Source organism: Danio rerio, chromosome 16, assembly GCF_052040795.2.
Source record: "Danio rerio strain M-AB ecotype USA chromosome 16, GRCz13ab, whole genome shotgun sequence".
Taxonomy (NCBI): Eukaryota; Metazoa; Chordata; class Actinopteri; order Cypriniformes; family Danionidae; genus Danio; species Danio rerio.
In genome coordinates, this window is record NC_141036.1 from 53,360,001 (window position 1) to 53,379,735 (window position 19,735).

The 19,735-nt window shown below is 36.2% G+C and overlaps 1 protein-coding gene and 1 pseudogene across 3 annotated transcripts in view; both read right to left on the reverse strand.

The window, feature by feature from the left end:
• Nucleotides 1-4,855, reverse strand: part of LOC147840428 (uncharacterized) — an 8,541-nt pseudogene extending 3,686 nt beyond the window's left edge.
• The window catches only part of csmd3a (CUB and Sushi multiple domains 3a), a 647,261-nt gene that overhangs the window by 38,961 nt on the left and 588,565 nt on the right, over nucleotides 1-19,735 (reverse strand). The gene's annotated exons all lie outside the window — the stretch shown is intronic.

The following is a 19,735-nucleotide window of genomic DNA, read 5'->3' on the forward strand; positions in this document are numbered from 1 at the left end:
TCAATTATTAATCAGACAGATCTACAATCCAGGAGGAAAATCCCACAGCGCTTTCTTTCTTTTTTTGCATTTCAAACTCAAGAGATGATTTTCCAGAAGCCATGATGTGAATGTTCTTGTAAACTCACTCAAACCATATATTTGTCCACAATATAAGTGCATCAGACTGTAAAATTAAAGTAAACAGCTAGACGGTGGGTCTCTTAATTGGCACGCTTCAGTTTCATCACAGAAAAAGACCGAAAAACACTTTTGAAAGCAAACCAGACTGACAGACCACAAATTAAATCTATTTCCGCATTTGATATGTCATGATTTCAGAGGGGCAAATGCGTTTGACATATGAAATCGCAGCAAATTTGCAGGGTATTTAAAGATCAGAAGTTGGCCTGTGAGTTTTAGTGGCCCCGCGAGTGCAGAGGTTAGCTCACCTGAATGTAAATCAGAGTAATTATGCCTCTTTAAAATAAGAAGCAGAGGGCCAGAGGGGGCTCGGCGGCTGACATGCTCTCTGATGTTTAATTCACAGAGAGCCCGAGCCCACTGGAAGCAAGTGGGACCACACAGACTCTGTCCATTGCGGTCAGACAGATGAGCTGATAATCAGATGCAGCAGGTTTCACTGCGCTGAATCAGTGTCTGACAGTGGACTATGAGGATATACAGCTATACAGTGGATTAAAGTGGACAGACAGACAGACAGACAGACAGACAGACAGACAGACAGACAGTTAGATAGATAGATAGATAGATAGATAGATAGATAGATAGATAGATAGATAGATAGATAGATAGATAGATAGATAGATAGATAGATAGATAGATAGATAGATAGATAGATAGATAGATAGATAGATAGATAGATAGATAGATAGATAGATAGATAGATAGATAGATAGATAGATAGTTTGATGGAAAGACAGAAAAAAAGAAAACATTACAGTACTATATAGAAGAATTGATAGAGCGATGGATGGATGCGTAGATGAATAGATGATTAAATAGAATAATAGTATGATAGACTGATATATAAAATGATGGATAAATGAATGAATAGATGGATGGAAGTAAAATTTTAGATAAAGACAGAAGATGGATGGATGGATGGATGGATGCATGGATGGATGGATGGATGGGAAATTTGTGATGAATACAGATTGATGAAAGGATGGATGAGTGGAAGAAAACATTAAGATAAATATGGATAGATAAATGGATGAATGGATAGGTATATGGACAACAATAGACAGATAGACAGGTTCTAGATATACAGAAAGAGAGATAAACAATACAATGATATATAGAACAAAAGTAGATTCAGTTGATGAATAGATGCATGAATAAATAGAATAATAGTATGATAGAATGATAGATAAAATGATGAATGGATGAATGAATAGATGGATGGAAGTAAAATTTTAGATAAACGCAGATGTATGGATGGATGGATGGATGGGAAATTTGTGATGAAAACAGATTGATGGAAGGATAGATGAGTGGAAGAAAACTTTTAGACAAATACGAATGAATAGATGGATGAATGGATAGGTATATGGACTAGAATAGACAGATACACATTCTAGATATACAGAAAGAAAGATTAACAATACAATGATATATAGAAAAATAGTAGACTCAGTAGACGGATGGATGGATAGACAATATGATAGTTAGAACAATAGATACAATGATAGATATAATGATGGTATGGATGGATGAATAGAGAATATGATAGAATGATAGAAAGAACAATAGATTGACATAATGATATACATATAGATGGATGGATACATGAATGGAAATAAATAATAATGAAATAGAATGATAAACATGGATGGATGGATGGGCAGAAAAGATGAATGATATATAGAAAAATAGACAACATAATAGACAGCATGATAGAATATCTTTCTGGATATATGGATGGATGGATAGACAGAAATGATAAACAATACAATGATATGTGGAACAACAAAGAGAATGATAGACAGAACAATAGAATGATAAATACAACACTAGATAGCTAGATAGATAGATAGATAGATAGATAGATAGATAGATAGATAGATAGATAGATAGATAGATAGATAGATAGATAGATAGATAGATAGACAAGCAGAGACAGACAGACAGAGAGACAGAGAGACAGACAGACAGACAGACGGATAGATAGATAGATAGTTAGATAGATAGACAGATAGATAGTTAGATAGATAGATAGATAGATAGATAGATAGATAGATAGATAGATAGATAGATAGATAGATAGATAGATAGATAGATAGATAGATAGACGGATGGACGGGCAGAGACAGACAGACGGACGGACGGACGGACGGACGGACGGACGGACGGACGGACAGACAGACAGACAGACAGACAGACAGACAGACAGACAGACAGATAGATAGATAGATAGATAGATAGATAGATAGATAGATAGATAGATAGATAGATAGATAGATAGATAGACATTTGACTTTCTGAAACAGCTATTCTACACGGTTCATGCTGAGCAGTATCAGAGAAATCCTAACAGGGCCATTTTAACACTCATCAGCTGTGATGGCCGTCAGCCGCCGGTGTGCTTAAAGCTCTTAAACAGTTTTAAACGGCAGATCAGTCAGTCTGCAGCCGTGGAGATCAGCCTTTCTCAGCAGGTCTTTGAAATATAAAGCCTTTATAGTCTGCTGCGATACAACCAGAACCAGCCTGTCATATTCCTCACATGCTACCTAAAGATGAACTGGCAATGTGTGTCTGCATTATCTGCACCCACATATGCAGGATTTAAACATTAAAGGTTGCATAGAATGAAAATCTGGACGTTCATATAGCTGAATAATAAGAGTTCAGTACATGGAAATGGCATGATCCTCAAACATTTCTGTAAATCATTTAAACAAGTGTAAAAATGAGTGTAAACCCCTAGTGAAAATCAGACCAATGGAGCAAAACATTGACTCTGACAATCCACATAAGATCTATTTAACTGCATCTCTGTTAGTTTAAAGGTGCAGTATGAAAGTTTGACACCCAGTGTTTGAACTAGGTACTGCACGCCTGGTTCAAAACAAAGCAAGCACAGGTTGCCAGATTGACGACATCAACAGAAGTGTGCCTAACTATCGAGCCTAAAGGCTGATTTAAGTCATGTTCAAAATAAAAGCAACGACACGCGAAAGGAGGATTATTTTCCATATTAAAAGTTTTTGTTAATACCTAAAATTTATATATTAGAAACGGCTTCTATTTCTGGCAGCTGAACAACAGAAAACTGACAATGATCCCATCAGGTACACACAAGCGGCAACCTCCCGCTCTCTCTCAGGAAGCCAATACGGAAGTAACTAAAACTGCAATTCATCCGAAATTCCGCTAGTCCTGGCCGCTCCTGGCTCCAAAACAGAGCAAATTTCAATTGAGCCCACTGTTAGAATGGCCAACTTTACAGCAGAAAAAAAGGTGTTTACAGCCTGGTACAAAAAAAGATTTTGGTTAATACAGCTAATATTACCTTTCATGACAACTGTGAGGGGGGTAAATTTTTTTATAACTCATCCGTTTCTTTTATATTAAGTTATATAAAGTTTGCATTATTAAGGGAGTGGCCACTTGATTGACAGCTAGGTCTCGTTGGTCGCCGTCACGTCACCTCAGCTGAATCCTGCAGATTAGCCACTGAACTCGGCATATTTATCGTATTTCTGTTGTTTTATGTGGCTTTGCACAGTCAACTGCCTTTTAGACTTGTTTCCTACAATTATTAGATGGCATGGCATGCTGAGTGCACTTAATTGTGCTCACAAACCATTCACGTGGCCTCCGTTTCCCATGTGAGTAAAGTTATATACTTATATACCATCCCTATACATGTATTTGTTTTATTTAAGATCATTTATCGTTTATATTTATATTTAGAGCTGTAATGCACTTCTGAATCTGTCAGATTGATTAGCTGTAGGCTCTAGAACAGTCATCTGAAGCGTTGTCATACAGTGTTATGCTGGATTTCATCAATAGTCTTACATTAACTAACACAGAGTATATCTGAAGTGTTTGGAAGTAATTCGTGTTTTCCTCCTGTTGAAAAACAGCATAAGAGCAATGTTTAGTGGCTCAATGTATTACAGCAGTGTTTTTAAAAGTCTAAACACTTTATTGATATAGTGTACAACCAAGCACAAGTGGTCAGAATACAAGCGAGTCACAGGTGATAAAGTATTAAGCGTTCTCCCATAGTAAAGTGTGTCTGAACCAGGTCCAAGCTAAATGCCAGCAGGTGTCTGTAGCTCCGCTCACTCTCCGCCTCTTTGCCCTTGTTTGGTATCTCGCCGTGGGTGTGATGATGCGCAAACAAAATGTCGACGGTTGGCCGTGGCTACTTGTGGCTTCTTTTGCGCTCTTTAGAAACCTATGGGTGACGTGACGGACACTACGTCCATATATTTTACAGTCTATGGGTACACATCATGTGCTTTATTTAGTGTTTAATGCTAATAATTTGAATTTGAATGTCATTTTACATGACATTTATTGCCATACTACTGAAAGCAGCAGCAGACAGTTCACCTCAGATCTAAAAAATAAAATAAAACGTTTGAAATTGAACTTTAGAACTGTGAAATAATGCAAACCAAACACATATCAGTGATTCAGCATCTACATTTAATAATGATTAAGAGGTTTAATATGTATTAATTAGATTATAAACCTTATAGTCTTATTTGAGTGCAGTGAGTGCACTATTCTGTGCTTCTGAATGGCTGTATTTACATTTATGTCGTGCTTCGTCTGGTGTGAACAGTCAAACTATCTTGTCACATATGTAATGTAACCTGCTCACCAAAGTCATCAGAGTAAAATTTTCTCAGTTCAGAGAGTATTTGATCCCTCTTTAAATAAGGGCAAACAGGTTGGTAAAAAGTAGAGCTGCGGTTAGTGGAGTTGCTTATTAATCGAGCTCAAATCCGGATTGGCTAATCGGGAGAACCGGGAGAATTCCCAGTGGGCCAGTCCGATTTTTTTGGCCGCGAGGGCCGGTGTCCCTTGGTGCTTGCACTCTCAGCAGTCACACTTTTTTTCATTTATTTATTTGACCACAGCCTCAATCTTTTAATTTATTATTTTACCGCAGCTCCGCTTTTTTTTTTTTTTTCTTTCAGCTCCTTAAGCAAAATGCAGCCTGCAGGTTAAAAAGGGGAGAAAAAGATTAAGCCATCAATAGAAAGTAATACTGTGGTAAGGAGTCTTGCAGATAACAGTGCAATAGGCTACATGTTTTATTTTTTAAAACAGTGCCACTGTGGTCCAGTGGTCAGCCCATTGCGAAACGGCGCCGCTGTCCCGAGTTCAAACCTTACCTGAATAGTTTTTTTATTTTATTTTCATTTATGCATCAAGACATAAAATCCAGTTTGGGTTACTTATATAGGTGTACATATTTTATTTTTTATTTTTTTGTGTGACATTATTACGAAGGACTGGATATTTAAAAAGAATTTTGCACAGAATATATATTCAGATATTGCAGGAAAGGACATTGTGATGTTTTAAAGAATAGTGTTGGAGATTTAGCTACACTTTAAAGTCCTCATATTTATGGAAAACATTTTAGGTTCTAAAGCAGCTGTGTCCTTGAAAAAGACGTGATGGTGTCATTAGAGCACATCACACCAGTATTAATAGAATTACACTGGTTACCTGTGCACCAAAGGATACATTTTAAAGGTTCAGGAAACCCTGGAGAACTTTTTTTATATATATTAACAGATTTGTGTGTGTTGAGCATCAGTTAAGACAATGTTAACACCTGTCAGCTTTAATTGTGGGAAAAACTGGATAATTTTGAGCTTTTGTCAGCTAATTTCAGCTTCCGGGTTTAAAATGATTTTTGGGGCGGGATCAAAATCGGCGACGTATTGCAGTATTGCAACTGCAATGATGACGCGTCGGTTTCTCATAGTTTTCTCTCATTCATAGCGGAGTTTTCTTATCCTATGAGAAGAGCCGGCTGCTTAATTATTCATGAGACCTGCCAGACCTGCCAGAGTCAAGCCCGAGCTGTGAGACATGGACCCACGGCAGTATTTAGTCGTTCATGAAGGCTCATATGTGTTTGTTTCCATGATCCACGGGGTTTGTTGCATGTTTTTCCCCGCGATTCTGTCAGGGCCGATCATACCGCAAAGCTGTGTGTGTTCTGCTAGCATTGTCGGGAGAGCAGCACGAGAATTAGAGAATGGCGGACGCTGTCTTTTATCAGGAGTTCGTTCACATTCAGACACATCACTGTGCTGCTATGTTTGCCTAAATCCTCCAGATTACCAGCAGGGCTAACGGTTAAAATAGACAGGTCAGGAGACCAGCTGCACTGAGTCTGCTGGATACGGGGATTCAGGGAGAAGTCCTCATTTATAGGGTTTACATGAACACACTTATCTTTATAATGATATAAATTGTGGTTATGTGTATATGAAATTGCGAATAACAAATGTAGCAGGGCATTAAATCACTGTTCATTTCTTTGCATTTTAACTTTGTAAACTATAAACTCATGCGTCTCCTCACGTTTTGTCTCATTTTCGTGAGCGAACAAAGCTAGCTCACGTTCTCCCCTGCTGGCCACGCCAACTCCTGCCCAATGCTCGCGGAGCTCCATGCCCATTAATCATGCATCTTTTGAAAAAATTCTGAAGTAGACTTTAACCGAAAGTTGGGGGTGTCATGGCCCTTTAAGATTCTTTTATTAGTTTATAAGGCACCACACAACATGACACCTTCCGACATTTCCTACTGTTTATCAAAATATAATCCAAACCGTTTGCTACGCTCTTCTAGCACTGGACTTTTAGAATTTTACTCTGTAAACCTGATGCGATCTATAGGCACTGCGTTTAGCCATTATGCTCCAAAAATTTGGAACTACCTCCTTCATGAAGTGAAAGAATCCCCTAGTATTCATGCTAGCGTGTAAAAAGCGTGTTAAGACGCATCTTTTTAAAATTGTGTATGAATACACAAGTTTGTAAGGTGAACGCATTTTATCTGTATTATTATAGATTTATGTATTTATGCATGTATGGTGTGTGCATTCATATAAGGACAATTGTATGTGATCATTTGGATATGTGCTCATATTTTGTGAACATTAATGTTTTTATCTGAGTATATGTGATGAGTTTATTTGGTCTATTTTAATGCTTTTTTGTTGTTTGTGAGGCACTTTGAGTTGCATGTATGTTTGAAAAGTGCTATACAAATAAAATGTATTATTATTATTATTATTATTATTATTAGAAACTGAATTGGAAATTATTTTAATATAGTCAGTCGTGAACTGAGGTGTTCACGACTCCCACTCCGGCCCTGATCGAGCTGATTCTCTGCTGAGATTTTGAGAGATTCAACGTATTATATTTCAGTTGATTTCATTTAAGGCTGTGACTGAAGTCAGTTGTAGTTTTGTGGTACTCTTCTGTGTTCCTGCTTACTACCAGCAGATGTTCATCACCAGTGCTCAATCATTACCTAATTAATCTTTTCATTGTCTCATTATTTATGTTTCCATCCAAAAATGTGAATGAACTTTAAGCGCAAAACTGGATTATCGCATAAAAGACGTGCGAATAAAGCAGCGTTTCCATCCAAGGAGTCAAAGTGAACAAAATAGTCACTTCTTGATTAACTGGCGCCAAATAACTACTGTAAAAAATTCCTTGCTCTGTTAAGCGTCATTTGGGAAATATTTGAGAATGGCTTATCATTTTGACATCAACTAAAAAAACAAAAACAAACTCAACTTGGCTGGGTGTATTTTTTCATAAAGTGTGACAGGCAGATGATGGATAACAGTGTAGAAACACCTCCATTATACAGTATATTAACATTATATATATAATGGATATGCTCCTCAGGTCTGGCAGGCCAAATGTGTCCCCGTGAAAACAGAATCTGTGATGTTCTTACAGCGTGAGGCGAACAATCTCATCTGACTGAGACTATTTTTTTCTTTCTTTCTTTCATTCTCAGAAAAAATAATAATTTCAACAGCTCCAGGCTAGAGCCAGTTATGCATAATAATCAGAAGTGGAGGACCCAGCCTGGGCCCCATGTCAGAGAATAAAGTTCCTTGATGAATAATACAATGCTTTAGAGAAGCAACAAACAGCACACAACAAAAAGCAAATCTGAATTTCACAGCGCAGCTCAGTGCAGATGGACAGACTCTGCCATTCACAACATTACCTCATTATATCCATCACATCTGATCTGCAATTTATTGACTTTTATTAGTATTTCTTTTATGCATGAGGTGCAAAGGTGTTTTGGTTGCTATTGTTAAATGTTGTAGGTAAAATAATATTTTGTTTACCAAAATAAACTAAAGTGACGAACGATGGCTCAGTGATTAGCCCTGTCGCTTTACAGCAAGAAGGTTGCTGGTTGGATTCTTGTTCATTTCTGTGTGGAGTTTGCATGTTCTCCCCCTGTTGGCGTGGGTTTCTTCTGGGTGCTCCTGTTTCCCCCACAGTCCAAAGCATACCAGCCAACACTCCCGTTTTTCACAAGAGTCTCCCTTATTTCAAACCCATCTACTGCCACCCTCCTGTTTTGTTATTCGTTCAGCTGTGTTCTCTTTATTTTCTGTGTCTGACTCAGGCTCAAATTGATACAGCCTCACTGACATAAGCCCCTTTCACACATACAGACCTTTTGGTTGTATGTGTGAACAGGTCCTTTTTGAAAATACCGGTAAATTCGTTCTGGCTATTTTCCGGAAAGAGAAGTTGTAACATTACCGGCAATTTGCCGGAATGCTGCGCTGTGTGAATGTGTGAAAATGTGTGAAAATGTGTGAAAGGAAGATTGTCGTAATAAGCGCGTGCACGTCTAGAACGTGCTGACGTGAGACGTCTGCTTTAGCCAATCACAACAGTCAGACGCATTTACGTCCGTGCGGTTTGTGAGGATAAAAGCCTTTGAATATTTTTCCAGACACATTTAGCTGCTAGAAGTTAGTCAGATCATGTTTATATGTTCTTCTTAATGCCAACTGTGTAAATAATCATCAATGAGATGCTTATGATAAGCCGTTGTTTGTTTACCTTCAAGCTTTGCGTGTGCCTGTGAAACAGCCTGTGAGCGCCTGCACACGCACATATTATGAACATCTCGACATGCGAAAGTGATCCTGCGAAAGTTGTTCACAATATTGATCATCCACAGAGTTTGTAATTTAGTTAAATGTTTACAAATACAAGCGCAGCCGTTTAAAGCTCATTTGTGGTGAATGATGTCAGAATTTACCGGTATTTTGGAATGGATGTGTGAATGCTCTTTTCCGGAAAATTTCCGTAACGTCCTCGCCTGTGTGAACAGCGCTCTTTTGAATATACCGGTAAAGTCGTTCCGGAAATTTTCCAGATATTTACCGGTATCACTGTGTGAAAGGGGCTATAGAGTGGAGGAACTATACGTCACCTTGTATGCTAATTGGCTGCTAGCATAAAACTGGTTCCCTCGATAAAATCCCTATAGGATTTTCCCATAGGCTCTGTGTTCAAACACTGTTCATTACACTTACACGTTTTGTCTAGCCGGATAATCTTTACATGAAAATACAACTTTGAGCACTTTTGGATCTTTAATGCAAACGCAAGACTTGAAAAGCTAATATTAGGCTATAAACAGACGACAGAGGATTCAGGGCGCTGGTCTGTGACGTCAGCACCACCCTGCTACAGACAACTTTTCTAGCTTATTTTTATAAATATGCTCCATGAAAAGAATTAATCTCTCTGTTTATTATATTTTAATCCACACTATACATTATAAATCAATAAATACGCAAAAACATCTGTATACACCCATGTGCCTTTTGGATCGTTTTTACATGGGAAATACATTTTGTTTTGCTTTACGGTTGTTGTAAAAGTTTTAAAACTGTATGCATAAATGTGCCTACATAGTATTACCATAAGACATATTTAAATAAGTGTATCGCTCGCGTGCACACAGTCCAGTTACCTTAGTACAGGCGTCACCAACCCTGTTCCTGGAGAGCTACCTTCCTGCAGAATTCATTCCCAACCCTGATCAAACACACCTGAACCAATTAATAGTACCTAAAGCGGCACTTGATAATTACAAACAGGTGTGTTTGGTCAGGGTTGCAACTGAAATTTGCAAAAAGGTAGCTCTCCAGGAACAGGGTTGGTGACCCCTGCCTTAGTAACAGATGACAGAAATGAGGCGTGAGGGACAAGCCGGCTGCGAGTTCCATCATGGACACAGAGCAACATTCAATATTCTTTTTGTCACGAAGTACAGTGAAAAGCAGCCCATACAGTCATATCTGCTTCACATTTGATGGAGGAGTGTAAATATTGCATTTATGACAGAGGTAAATGTGCTTAGATGAAGAAAAAACCCATCGAAAAATGACTTCATCACGTTAAAATGAAAGGTAATATGTGTGCATTTATATACATTTATTCACAGGTTTGCACTACTGAGAGCAGGGAAGAGACATGCTGCACTGGTAAGCAGTATCTTCATAATATCCTTTCATTAAAATCAATGATCAACAAATTTAATAATAAATTTCAACAAAACATTTTCTACACACAATATAAATTCCTAGTTATAAAACACTAAAACTATAAAATACTATTTATGAAAATACTTCAATAACATACAAATCCAAATGCCCAACACAAGCGAGCTGCGCTCCAGACCAGCTAAGTTTGATGATGTATAATGTCTCCGACACCGCCTGCAGTCCCATTTATCAACTTGATAGCAACCGTCTTTTTAAAGAAGCATAACTGATTTAAAAACTCAAGAGTGTGCTGTAACTGATGTGTTTTATGTCGTAGAACAAATCGTGAAAATATCTTGAGTTTGTGTTAACCACAAACCTTATTTAAGTGATTTTGCTGAAATCCCTTTGACTTTGGGACGAGGGAACCGGAACTGCTAAAATGCAAACTCGCTTCCGGGTTTTTGCATACAGATTGACGTCATAGTTCCTGCACTCTATTATTTACAGTCTATGGCAAGCCGTTTTAGCATTTAAACCTTTGTTCTGACTATGCATGAATATATTACGGCAAGTGGTATATCGGCTTGCCATAACATTCTGACAGACAGCATGCAAGAGAGGCATGATGTTTGCTGGTGACGTGAAGCCGATCAACCAATCACAAAACATATTAGGTTTGCTGACTAATCAGAGCCCTCTGAGGGCGGGCCTTATAGGAGAAACCAGGAAATATGATGTTGTTTACATTGTAAGCTCAGTAGCTGTTTAAAATGAAGGTAAGATATGTAAACAAATAATGTGATTTTTTACAAATGAACCATGAACGCACATTGTTTTGCACCCCATAAACACAATCAAACCTTAAAAAAACAATTGTGAACCACCCCTTTAACTAAGTTAATTAGGCAAGTTAGAGTTATTAGGCAAATCATTGAATAACAGTGGTTTGTTCTGTAGATATTCAGAAAAAAATGATGCTTAAGGTGGCTTATAATATAGACCTTAAAATTGTTACAATAAAATTAAAAGCTGCTTTTATTCTAGCCGAAATAAAACAATAAGACATTCTCCAAGAAGAAAAAATATTATCAGAAATACTGTAAATAAAATGCCCTGCTCCATTAAAATTATTTAACAGATATTTGAATAAAGAATACATATTGCACAGGAGGGCTAATAATTTTGCCCTCATCGGTATATACTTATTATTATGTATTTAAATCAAACATTCAAGATTGTAAACAGGTTGCAAAAATTTAATCCCCTTAAAATGCATTTATGAAAATGCCGAAAAAAAAGGAGATTCAAGCCTTATTTTCTGCTCTATTCATGTGAAGCCGTGCAGAGCTGGATCTCGGAGACGAGGCTTTAATTTCTGAGCTGCCATTTGTCTATGATCTGTGTGCTTGGAAGCGTGTATTAGCATGCCTCTAATCTTGTAGCGCTGGCAGACTCCCGCAAGAATGACTTACGATTTATGCCTTATCAGCACTAAAATGTGACAATCTTCAATTCGTCACAGCTTATCAAGAGCCCAGCGCAAGCACAGGTCCTTTAAAAGGCCGAAGCTGAACACTGTGTGTAGATTTACAGCATTACATCTGGTAAAAAAGCCTCACCGTTTGACCAAGAATTCAGTCAAGTGAAAAATCCAGCCCTCCAAAAAACATCTGCAAACTTTCTGTGCCGTTAATGAGGAGTAAATTAATGAGCTGTTTACTTTAAAACAGCATATTTTGCTGGAGTTCAACTAAAACTTTATGAAAGTGGCATTAAGGAATAACGATAAAAGAGTCATTTGTTGTTTCAGAAGGTGAAGGAAGTTTTATAACTCAATATACATTCATTCTTCATTCATTTTCATTTGGCTTAGTCCCTTTATTCATCAGGGGTCATCCCAGCGGAATGAACCGCCAACTTATTCAGCATATGTTTTACATATGTTTTACTGGGAAACATCCATACACTCTCATTCCCACTCATACACTATGGAAAATTTAGCCTACCCTATTCACCTGTACTGCATGTCTTTGGACTGTGGGAGAAACTGGAGAACTCGGAGGAAACCCATGTTCCACACACAAATGCCAACTGACCCTGCTGAGGCTCGAACCAGCGACCTTCTTGCTGTGAGGTGACAGCACTACCTACTGCACCACCCTTATAATATTTAAAGGGCCATGAAACCCCCTCGTTTCAGCACGGTGTTTTCACACCTCTACTTTGGAAAAAGTCAGAAAAGTGGGCGTGTCCAGCTCTGTTTAAGGGGGGAGTGTCGGAGGAAGAAAAGAGGCTTGGTGTGGGAGTGTCTATTTGGGTGCGCTGAGTTTCAGAGTCAAAACACACACACACACACAGGGGACCAAGGGACTGTGTTTACATGGACACCTGTAGTCGAATTATTTGACAAATTATTAAATGGTGGACTTTAACTGCAGTTTGGCTCTTTCATTCAGGGAATTAATTAATGTCCCTCGCGACAAACGAGATATTTGATTCGAGGAACTGCTGTAAGCCTGTATTTTTCATGCAATGTTTGATACCGCACGGCGAATGAGAGAAAAAAAAAACCTCAGCATTTCCCGGAAACTTAGATGCACACGGCAGGTAGCGTCAGAAAGCCGTGTGTGTTATTCCGGTCACAAAATGCGGTGAAAATCCTACATGAGGTTAAAGTTTGGTTGTAGTGCTAACATGTTTACACTCGGTGCTATAGTTTGTTCAATACGAACAAACTGAATAAACAAAGAGCACAGATCGCTCACTTACCAAATCTGTAGAGACAGGACAATCCACAGCAACTAGAGCCGCGTCTTTATTAAGAGGAGACTACAAGCGAATCCGGATCTCATCGTTTGCAGATGAGAACAGCTCTCAGGTAAACAATAATTCTCCTTAGACACGTAAGTTATTGTTGTCGCGAGTCGCGTACACTGTTAATCCACACGTGACTCCAGCTGGGCTCTCACGGAGAGAAAATAAAAACAAAACTTAACTGCAGCAAACTATAAAAGCAACACTTCACGCTTGTTTTGCCAATACAACGTGGCGTCTCTGTCGCCTAAACACTGTGACAGTAATGAATATTAATGAAGTTGCACAATAGAGCGCGCTGATTGGTTTGACCTAGCCTTATGCCTAGTTCAGACTGCTTGATTTTAGCCCCGATTTTGACTCGCCAACAGGTTTTGAGAAATCGCCGACAAATGCCTGAAATCACAGGCAAATCGCTGCTCGTGCACGTGAGTGACAATCACACAGTACAAACTATCAAAGACGCGATCTGAGAGAATCGCAGATGAGTCGCCGATGCCTGTGAGATATTTGGCGTGCTAAATATCTGGAGCTGTCGGCGATTCAAATCACGCCGTGTGAATTGAGTTTTGACTGAAAATAACATCAGCGATCGCCTACAGCCAATGAGAGAGCAGCATCCACTTGTGTGTGTGTGTGTGTGTATCTGCTGCAGGCCAGCGGGAGGCTGGGGGAGAAGTTAAAAGCGCTCTTTTTCTGTTTATTTGGACCCACGAAATGGAGGAAAAACTAGTGGAGGTTTGACAGGACTCAAGAGCAACCGTGTCGGTTTGACATTTCATACAGAAAGAAATTAGTTTATTATCAACGTTGAGGAGAAATGGCTAATTCCCTTTAAACCCAGGTGAGCAAACATGTGCATGTTCTACCCCATTAAAGGCTTCTTTCTCATTATGTAGTTAATAACAAAAGATATACTACTTGTTTTTGGCTGTGAGACGTAGTTTGGACGAAGTTGTCGGCGATTCTTCCTATAGTAAAGTCATGCAATGTGAACGTCCATGTCGCCAAACCATCTTGCAGTGTAAACAAAGCAGCGACGAAACGCAAGCCCAGACAGTCATGAAAAATTCGTTTCAAACCGGAAGTGCTTGACATAACGCAAAAACAACCAATTTACACTTTTTAGTGAAATATAGGTGTCCTAATAGTGTTTTTAGCAGTGTGGGACACATATACGACTGTCAACAGCTCAAAAATGTGTTTTGGTGTTTCGTGACCCTTTAAATTATGAATAATTCACTGCCATTTGGTGAAATAGTTGCTTACAAAGTCAATTAAATAAAAAAAAAAATATATATATATATTATTAAATACATTTGTAATGATTTAGGTATGAATGCCACTGGGTGAAACAGTTGCTTATAAATAAAAAAATATGTTAAATATAAAATAAAAAAATATTATTGAATACATTTATTTAATTTACATTTGCAAGGTCTGTGCTGCTAATGAGGAGTAAATTAATGAGCTGTTTACTTTAAAGCAGCATGTTTTGCTGGAGTTGGACTAAAACCGTATGAAAGTGGCATTATTAGGTGAGGGTAAAAGAGGCTTGTGCCGCGTGTTATTTATTGAGCATAATGGAGGCATTAATGTATGGATTTCTGCCTTCTGAATGGAGAAATGCCATAAAGTCGTCAGGAATGAAATGCTAATTACAGTCTGTCTCAGCGGACTCTAGAGATTGCTTTTCTTTCTGGATCACAGAGGATTGTTGGTTATGGATGATGAAAAGCAGGTCTTTTTGCATTTATGGACGACAGGATTGTGCAAAAAGCTCTTACAAATGAAGGCTGATAAGCGTGCTGGTATCGCAGTTATTCAGCGTGTACCTTTGTGCTGGAAAAAAATGCTTCTTTTCATCTCATTTCACACCTCATTTGCATTCGACTCACAAAACTAGTCGAAAAACATTAAAAATCAAATGTTTCAGATTCTTGGCTCTTAGCAGGTCCTGTAATGAGTTTTTTTCCACCATCTGTTTTTGTGTTTTTGGTAATGAGTTTGATCCATGTATCTGTTTATATATAGAGTATTTCAAAAATAAAATGAATAATATTAATTAGGTGTTTATATCAAACAACAATACAAATAATAATAGGCAGATTGTTTGATTGTACAGTGTATACGATTATAGTAAAAATACCATGCATTATATCATCTATGTTTTTATATATATCAATATATATTTAACATTAATTTATTAATAATAATAATAATAATAATAATAATAATAATAATAATAATAATAATAATAAGAATAAGGAGAATAATGTTTTATTATTATTATTAATAATAATATTATTATTAATAACAATAATAATAATATCAGTAAATAAATAAATACAAAAAAATAAAATATAATTAATATTATCAAACAACATGAAAAACCTCAGTCAGGTTTGAGCTAAATAAAAAATAAATAAAATGTATAATATTTATAATATACAATATTACTTGTTTTATAGTATTTAACTGTATTTATTTATGTATTTATTTATTTTTGATGGTAATAATAATTAAAAAACACTAGTTTTTATTATTTGTTATTATTATTATCATTATTATTATTATTATTATTATTATCACCGGCGATCTAGCGGCTGCAGATTTCTAATGGACTACAAATCCGCCATTTATGGACATGATTGCATACACACAGCCGAAGGATTGTCATAGACTGACCACATGGACTATATATACACCTCTCAAACACACACGGTGTTGCTGAGTCTTGTTTACTGTTTAGTGACATTACAGCGCGTTTCCTTTGTCTTGCTTTGCTGGGTTTTGATCCTTGCCTTGTTTATCTGTTTATCCCCTGTCTACTGCCTGCCTTCTGACCATCTGCCTGTGTGACTGACTATGACTCTGGATTGCTTGCATACATCTGTTTGCCCCTGTGTTGACCATTGCTTACTTGACCTCTCTAATTAAGATGCATTTGGATCCGCACCTTTGTTGTCTGTGTCACATCAGCGTTACAATTATTACTATTATTATTAATATTATTAATAACAATAAATAAATAAATAAATTAAGTAAATACATAAATAAATAAATAATGAAATAAATAAATAAATTAACTAAAACTTAAGAATAGGTTTTTTAATCACAGCGGTTTGAACTGTTCTGCTGAATGACTAAAAGTTATCAGTATGATGGTGAAAATCTACATTCTGTTCAACCATCCTTCTGCAATCTTACACCAAAAAGGGAAATAAGGGCAGTATTAATAGCTAAAAACGTGGGAGAGCGTTGCTATTGTGTGATTGTATTGTACTACAATATGGAGCAATTAAGTGTTAATGTTAAATCAAAAATAATTCACAACTACTTGAAAATGAGATGATTTAATGACAACAATTCTTTATATTTACATCTGAATTAGTTAAAAATAACTGTATAAAATTATTAAAAATTAAATGAAAAAAAAATATGATAAGAATTGTACCCAGCTTCAATGTAAAATAAAGTTACCAGAGGTAGAAGAAGAGACAGAGGGAGGAAGAGACAAAAAGAGTAAGTAGGCCTCAAAGACAGCCTGATAGCACTACAGGGAAGATAGACTCTAGAGCAGGAGAGGAGCAGAGCAGGAAAGTGCAGTCCAGGGGTCCGTTCTTCGTACCTCGCTTAAATGATCTAAGATTATTTGGCAGATCCTGGATCTTTTAATCTTGATAACTGATCTCTCGCTAATTTGGTTCTTCAAACAAGTTCGCGAATCAGATTAGAATGTCTGGATGAACTGATCTGAGATCGCTGCGTGTGTTGTGAAGGACAGATCTATCGATCCTCGAAATCATGATCAGCAATGCAACGATTGGCTGACGGCACAGCAGCGTAATGACATCATCTGATTAATATTCAATTATCCATGTGAGCAAAATTACATCAAATTAGCAGTAAACGGTTTGTTAAATATGACACGCAAGAACTTTCCACATTTGTTGTGAGCTGCAGGCTTTCCACGTTCATGTGTCAAGAGAATTCATCACGTATTTCAATGCAAATCAATGTATTTAGTTCCACATTTAGAAAAGATTTTCTTTATTATTGTAGCCGTTTTTTAATCGGTGTAAAGAATAACTGGTTGTTTACAAAAGCATTTTCATATTGGTAAAGGCGTCTGCAACTTTTGTGAAGCATCAAATCACCGGCATATTAACTATCAAAACATGTTTATGACTGCATAAATGTATTATTGCTTTAAAAAAAGTCACATATTGTGCATTTCTATTATACACAATTTGTACTAAAGCGATCTAAAAAGTTAATATCAATAAGTTTTCTCTTTGCACCAGATGGCAGTCTTTGTACTTTCATTTCGAGAGTGCAGATTGTATAGCCTACGTTTTATTAATATGTATAACTTTATTTATTTTATTAATGACTATAACTTTATATATATAGTTAAAAAATATGTACCATTTTCCCAAGTGTATATAACTACTACTGTAAGAAAATATCAGAATTGGGAACATACTTTCTGTATTATCTTTGCTTGAACTGAGCCGATCTAATCCTGTTTATATGAATTGAACCTGCTCCCGATCAGGTTTGACCTAGCAGAACTGTTGCCATGACATCAATTCTTGGATCAGCTTTAAAGAACGAAACGATCCTGGATCGTGTCAAATCATCAATATCCAAATCCAGCTAACTGAGTAATCCACGTACGAAGAACGGACCCCAGGAAAAGATCCAGAGCAAAGTTTACCAACTGTTTTGTATCTTTGTTGACCATGTGACCAAAGCCCAAATACTGAGACATTCAAACTGACCAATCAACATGTGATCACATTGTAAAACCGCCAAAGTCCACACACCAGACCCTGATCTTATCAGTATCTGCCTTTGGAGTCAGTATGGACCCTCCTTGGTTAAAAAAGACGTGTTTTGCCATATAAACAAATGCATATGATGATTTTCATTCCAACGAAAATATAATTAATTTTATCAAACAACACAAAGAATCTCAAAGTCAGGTTTGAGCTAAATAAAAACATATAAAACCTATAATATTTTTAATATATAATAGTATTTATTTTATAGGATATAAATGTATTTATTTATTTTTAATGATAATAGTAACAATAATACTAGTTATTATTTTTATATTTATAATAATTATTATAATATTGATTGCAATAAATAAAATAAATGAATAAATAAATAAAACACATTTAATTTTACCAAACAACACGGAGAACCTCAACGTCAGGTTTATAAACTTATAAAAAAATATAAAATTTATTCTTAAAAAATATTATTTTTTTAGTATATAAATGTATGTATTTATTAATTTATTGTTAATACTACTACTACTACTACTAATAATAATAATAATTATTATTATAGTTATTTTTATTCATAACAATATTCATAACAATAAATAAATAAATAAATAAATAAATAAATACAAAAAAGAAAATTGATTTAGTTATCAAACAGAAGAATGAAGAACTTCATTGTAAGCGTAATAAAAATGTATTAATAATATTCATAATACATAATATTTTAAAAATATTATATACATTTATTCATGCATTGTTAATACTACTACTACTACTACTACTACTACTACTACTACTACTACTACTACTACTACTAATAATAATAATAATAGTTATTATTATAAATAAATAACTAAATACCACAGTAACTAAATAAAATTTGATCAACAACATTAAGAACCTCAAAGTCAGATTTGTCAGTTAAATTATAATAATAAAAAACAAACTCATGAAAAATAACATACATTATGATTAATTTTACTGTCATTGTGTAAAACAATCACTTATAAAGTAAAATAAATACATATTAAACTTTATTAAATAACTACATAAACTAATTTTGGGAGTAGCACATGCTATGATTGATTGCGGCTGGTCTCACATCTGCAATCTTTAATAAAACATGCCAAACCTACAATAAATAGCTCATTTCACCTTACTCCCTTTATCTTAGTTTTTGACGAGTCTCCCCGTCTACCCCCATCTCCTCCTTTACCAGGGGGAGCTCTTGAGAACTACCTGATCTCGGACCCCCTTACATGCTAATTAAGGTGGGAGCCTTGTGCTCAATTATCACCGAGCTCAGGGTTCTCTCCCAGGACAGCATGCCAAACCTGCTATTAGTATCAAGCAATATCTAAGTTTAAACTCTTAAAATGAATTTATTTAACTTTATTAAAGCACTTTACTCATCACTAAATTATAACCATTACTTTTAATTGCAAAGCAATCATGTACAAGCTCACAAAAACATAGTTTATACTCAATGCGTGGATTTATTTACAGTGGACAGAACGTGCATTTTTATATTCTCAATGTACCGCCGTGCATCAAAAAAACCCGTCTGCTTATTTTC